A 5745-nucleotide genomic window follows, 5' to 3' on the forward strand; every position below is an offset into this window, starting at 1 on the left:
TGATCAGCAACCTGGCTCGGAGCAGTGTTGCGGAACGAACGTGTTATTTACTTAAATAGCACGAGAATTCTGGATCAATCTGAAAAATCTCTATCCCTTTTACACACCACTCCTTTCCTCTACCGAGTGAGTCACGCCTACCCCGAAAGGGAAGTGGCTTAATGGTGTAATTCCCTCAATATACAATATACGTCATATATTTTTTGTTAATTCTTCTGATCATGTATATGTTTTAAATATTGTTTTCATTGAGGTCTTTAATATTATTCATTTTTTCATTAGCTACATTAATAATTTTAACAAAAAATAATTTTTTTAACTGTATATATGACAGTACCCTTGCAGACGGAAAATGTCCCTCTCTCTCTCTCTACCATGTAAGGATGCTATGCATTTAGCTCACTCTAGATTTTCCCTCAAACCGGGAAATCTTTATGGATAGAGAGAAATCTAGAATGAGATAAATGCATGGCATCGTCACGTGGTAGTATGAGAGGAAGATATATTTTCCGCCTGCATGCAAGCGAGGTGTAAATGCACCATAAGCGACAACTACTTTTCACGGTAGTCGGATCACGAAGGAATAATAAGGAAACCTAACTCTGTTTCCACACTTGGCAATAGAAACATTACCGTAAATGGTATGTAAATTACAGGAAGATCTTAAATTTTCGTGCGCAGGTGCGCAGTTGTCCTCTTCCTATACATGGAAAAGTGTGCTAAGGAGAAAGTTTATCAAATTTACGTAAGTCAGAGAGATTCTGTTCATTTGTTTTAATGCAAGTTGCACGCCGAACAAGGCGAATACACTTCGCTTTTTTAAAGCTCTCACTGTACGTGCAATAAACGTGTAATATATTTGATTGGTTTACATAACTGTTCACCACAATAAACGTCTAATATATTTGATTGTTTTAAATAACTAACATTTAATTTTAATAGAAATGATTTAGAAATTTAACCTTTACTCACTAACTGAGTGCCTGCGGAGAATTTCTCAGATCTTCTCAGAGCCTTGAGAATCTTTAGCATATACTCTGAGATTTTTATCGGCAGGGCACTTAATTAAAATCACATTATTTGCAATTATCCGTGATGATTACATTGTATACATGCTTATAAATGCTTAATTTACCGATTTCTAAACTGAGTCACCTGATAGAGAGGTTCTGTTCGTTTGTTTTGATGCAGGTGTCAAGTGCCGGATTATGGTGCAAGTTACACGCCGAAGAAGAATACACTTCGCTTTTTTAAAGCTCTCACTGTACGTGCAATAAACGTCTAATATATTTGATTGGTTTGCATAACTATCATTTAATTTGAATATAAATGATTTAGAAATTTAACCTTTTTGCTCACTACCTGAGTACCTGCGGAGAATTTATCAGAGCTTCTCAGAACCTTGAGAATCTTTAGCATATACTCTAAGATTTTTATCGGTGGGGCACTTCATTATATCACACTATTTGCAATTATCCGTGCTGATTAAATTGTATACATGCTATATGAATGCTTAATTCGCCGATATGTAAACTGAGTCATCTCATAATAACATTTGATGAAATTATAATATTTTTCATGTTTACGTTTCGAAAAAACTTTTCACTCAAGTTAAATTACTTCCATTATTTCTTTATCATATTACAAAAGAACAGAATCTCTCTAACCAGAGATAAGGTGGGAGATTGCCGAGATAATGGGATAAGAGAATGTGAAAAACATGCGCTGATAACTGCGCCCTCTTGGCGGATTACCTAAGAGTTACTTTGAAGGCGCAAGTTGCGCGTCGGTAAATGACGAAAGTTAGCAATTTCTGAAATGATTTACCAATTAAGTTTCTGCTCAATTAATGGTCATAGGAAACAAGGGCCATTGCGGGGGTGATGCAATGAGAGGGGAGTTCCGCCACCTTTTGATGTCCCGTGAGAAACATGGCGCGCCCACATGTTTATATTTTGATGCACAGTTTGTCGGCAAAAATGGTCGTGCGCATAATCCAATGGCACATCGTAACATGGCGGCTCTCCCCACTCATGGAATTCTCCCCCCTCCCGTGGATTCAACCCCGCTCGACAAGTTAGGATAGCATGCCTAGTCCCGTGTTTCCTATAATATCCATGGCTCAATTAGTTTACCCAAAGATATCCTTGTTGCCGATCTGAAAGTTTCGAAAGACTTCCGCGGTCTTCTATTTATATCTCGATCCCCATTAGAAAGAAATTAAAGAAATTGGCGATTTTGATGTTTCGGGTTATTCTTAATTTCATGCATGAGTCGATTTTGAGGTTAATTTTTTCAGGTGTATATAATATGGATATTATTACTGTTATGTATATTATTGATGTTAATATTATAATTATAAAATATTATATTAATATTAATGACTATTTGACTTTTTTTAAATAGAAATAGTTCAACTTTCAGCTAAATAATTAGTTTTCTGCACAAAAAAAAAGTTTTTGAATAAAATACATATATTTAAAAAAATTGTTGAAATTGTTTTCAACAAAATACCTACACTTTTAAACAAAAATTTAAATTTTTATCCAAAAGGCTGAACTGTATACTAAAAAAACGGAATTTTTAATAAAATACATGAACTTTGCACAATAGAAATTTATTTTCCACGAAGTATAATTTTCTATACAAAAATTAATGTTTAATCATATTTAATTTATCGAGAAAAAAGAATTATTTTCTTGTAGTTAAAAGAAATTAATTTTTTAACAAAAAAAAAACAAAAACTTTTTTCTACATCATTAGCCAAAAAAAAAATACATTTTTAACAAAGCAGTTCCACTTTCAACCTGAAAAGTTGAAAATAATTAAATTTCTTTGGAATTGCTTTAAATTATTGAAATTAATTGAAAATATTTGGAATGTTTTAAAACATCCTAAAATATTAAAAATATTTTGAAATCTCCTGAAATTTTGCAATTCTCTTGAAGATTCCTTGCATTTTTAAAAATACCCTAAAATATTTTAAATCCTTTAAAATCTCATACTAAATTATTAAAATCAATTGAAAAATCCTTAGAATCTATTAAAATATCCTAAGATATATTAAATCCTTTGAAATCTCATATTAAATTACTGTAATCAATTGAGAATTCCTTGGAACCTTTTAAAATACTCTCAAGTATTTCGAAACCTTCCAAATCTTTTGAAAAATATTGACATCTATTAAAGATTTTTAATCTACTTCGGAGTTTTTTAAACTACCTTGCTATAATTGTTAATATTCTTTGAAATTCCTTTAAATCATAAAAATTAATTGAAAATTCATTCACATCTTTTTAAAAATCCTCAAATATTTCAATTTTTTTTTAATCTGTTGAAATCTCTTGAAAATTAAAAAAAAACCCTAAAATATTTCAAATCCTTTACAATCTGATACTACATTATTGAAATCAATTGAGAATTCTTTAGAATCAGCTAAAATATCATAAAATATAATAAATCTTTCAAAATCTCATATTAACTTACCGTAATCATTTGACAATCTGTAGAAATCTTTTAAAATTTTGTAAAGCTCTTGAAAATTCCTTGAAATTTAAAAATTACCCTGAAATATTTCAAATCCTTGAAAATCTCATATTAAATTATTATAGTCAATTAAAAATTCCTTGAAACCTTTTAAAATACTCTCAAATATTTCGAAGCCTTTAAAATCTTTTGAAACACCTTGACAACCAATAAAGATTTCTACCATACTTTGAAATTGTTTTAAATAACTTTTCTAAAATTGTTAAAATTATTTGAAAATCCTTTAAATTATATAAATAAGTTTAAAATTCCTTGACAACTTTTAAAACATCCTCAAATATTTAAAGTCCTTGAAAATTTTTTGAAATCTCTTGAAATTTTAAAAATCTATTTAAAAAAAGAAAAATTTCAAAACGATAAAAATTATTCAAAATTTTCGAAATCTTATTTCCAACTATAAAATATAAGTAATTTTCCACTTGATGGAATTCAAGTCTTTAAATTTATTTATATATTTGAATATATAAATATATATTTGAATATATTTGAATAATTTTTAAAGATTAGAGATTGGAAGTTCTGAAAAGATTAGAAAAACAGAATTATTTTTGTAATAATCGTGTAAAAGTTTTTAATAATTTTTTATTTAAAAAAATGTACTTTAAAAAAAACCCAGCGGATTTTTAAACACATCAAACGATTTCCTAACATTCAAAAGAAGGGTGTAGAAGATCTTAAAGCGAAATGCTTCAATTTGATAAGATTAAAAAGTTTTAAAAAAAGGAAATAATCAAGTTAATTCAGGAAGTATTTACTAGACTTGATGGGATTTAAAAATTTTAAACCTAAAAAGTGTTTTAGAAACGCAAGATAAACTTTAGGAACTTTAAAAGAATCTCGAAAGGTTTCAGGAGAATAAACAGAGTTTCTTAAAATGCTTGGGAAAATTTAGAAGATTATAAGAAAATTTTTTTCTATATTTTGAATGATTTTTTAAATTTTCGATAAAAACTCAAGAGATTTACCAATATCTTGAAGAATTTAAAACGTTTTAAATAGATAATAAATTTTATTTATATTTTTTAAAATCCTATAAATTAAAAATAAGAAGTCTTTAGAATCTCCTAGGATATTTTCTGACACATCTGATATATTCGAAAATCTTTTTTTTTTAATTTTCTTAAGAATCCTATAATAATTATTTACATACAAACTTATAAACAAACTGATAATACTTATTCTCTTGTAGATGAAATCTTTACAAAATCTTTAATGCCTTAAAATACTTATCTCAACATTACAAAATTTAGCTTCAACAATTTTATTTTAATTGTAAAATAATTGTAATTGGAAATTGATTGTAAATATTTGTAAAATAAATCCAATAAAATTTATTTTATGAAGAAATATCTCATGATTCTAAAAATAGAAATAAATTGTAAAGGCAAATCTTTGTAGCATTTTAATAACTAATTAACATATTTAAAAATTATTTTTCCTTGAACCTGGCCGAGGGTCTTACATGGTACAAAACACCGTCGTAAAATTTCAAATAAAAACTGTACTCTCTATACATTAATTTTTTTCATTAAAAATAATAATAATTTCATAAATATTGCCAAAATTTATTTGAATATGATACACATTGATTTTTATTTTCAAAATTCCTGTAAATAGCTGGTGTTTTACAAATTTTTCGATATTTGTGTACCATATTTCACCTTAGGGAATAGATTTAAGGAATAAAATTATAAAAATATATCCATTAGTTAGTAAAATACTTTTGAAAAATCGCCTTTCAAATTATAGTTGAAGTTGAAGAAATAGATATTTCTCTTATCGTTTTTAGCAAATGATTTTTCACTAAACGTAAAGCAGATTGAAATACACTTGAAAAATAAAAATAAGAAAGTTCAGAAATTCATGCAGTTTTCTGTTCAGAAAATTCCACACATTTTTTAATAAAATTCCTTTCCACACCACATTCAAAGGAAAATTTTACAACGTTTTTGTCAAATGATTATTCTTTGGAATGAGGTCAAGTTAATAACTTTTTGGCTTTTTCTCTTTAAATCCTCAAAATTGTGATTATAGCCTAAAATAGCATAAAAAGAGATGTATCAAAAAAGAACCAAAAGCACTTAAATTTTTTTTATTTTATTGGATTTAAAAAAAATATTAGACGAATTCGAGTCTTTTTAAAAGATGTTTAGGACATTTAGAAGTTTGGAAGATATCAACGAATATTTAATACATTTT

The 5745-nt window shown here is 27.5% G+C and overlaps 1 protein-coding gene across 1 annotated transcript in view; it reads right to left on the minus strand.

The window, feature by feature from the left end:
* Nucleotides 1–1233, minus strand: part of LOC117178865 (dynein light chain roadblock-type 2) — a 145662-nt gene extending 144429 nt beyond the window's left edge. Inside the window, exon 1 of the mRNA XM_033370378.1 lies at nt 1136–1233. The gene's annotated coding sequence lies outside the window, so the exon portion shown is untranslated. The remainder of the gene's footprint in view (nt 1–1135) is intronic.
* Nucleotides 1234–5745: the final 4512 nt, after the last annotated feature.

Source organism: Belonocnema kinseyi, chromosome 8, assembly GCF_010883055.1.
Source record: "Belonocnema kinseyi isolate 2016_QV_RU_SX_M_011 chromosome 8, B_treatae_v1, whole genome shotgun sequence".
Classification (NCBI taxonomy): Eukaryota; Metazoa; Arthropoda; class Insecta; order Hymenoptera; family Cynipidae; genus Belonocnema; species Belonocnema kinseyi.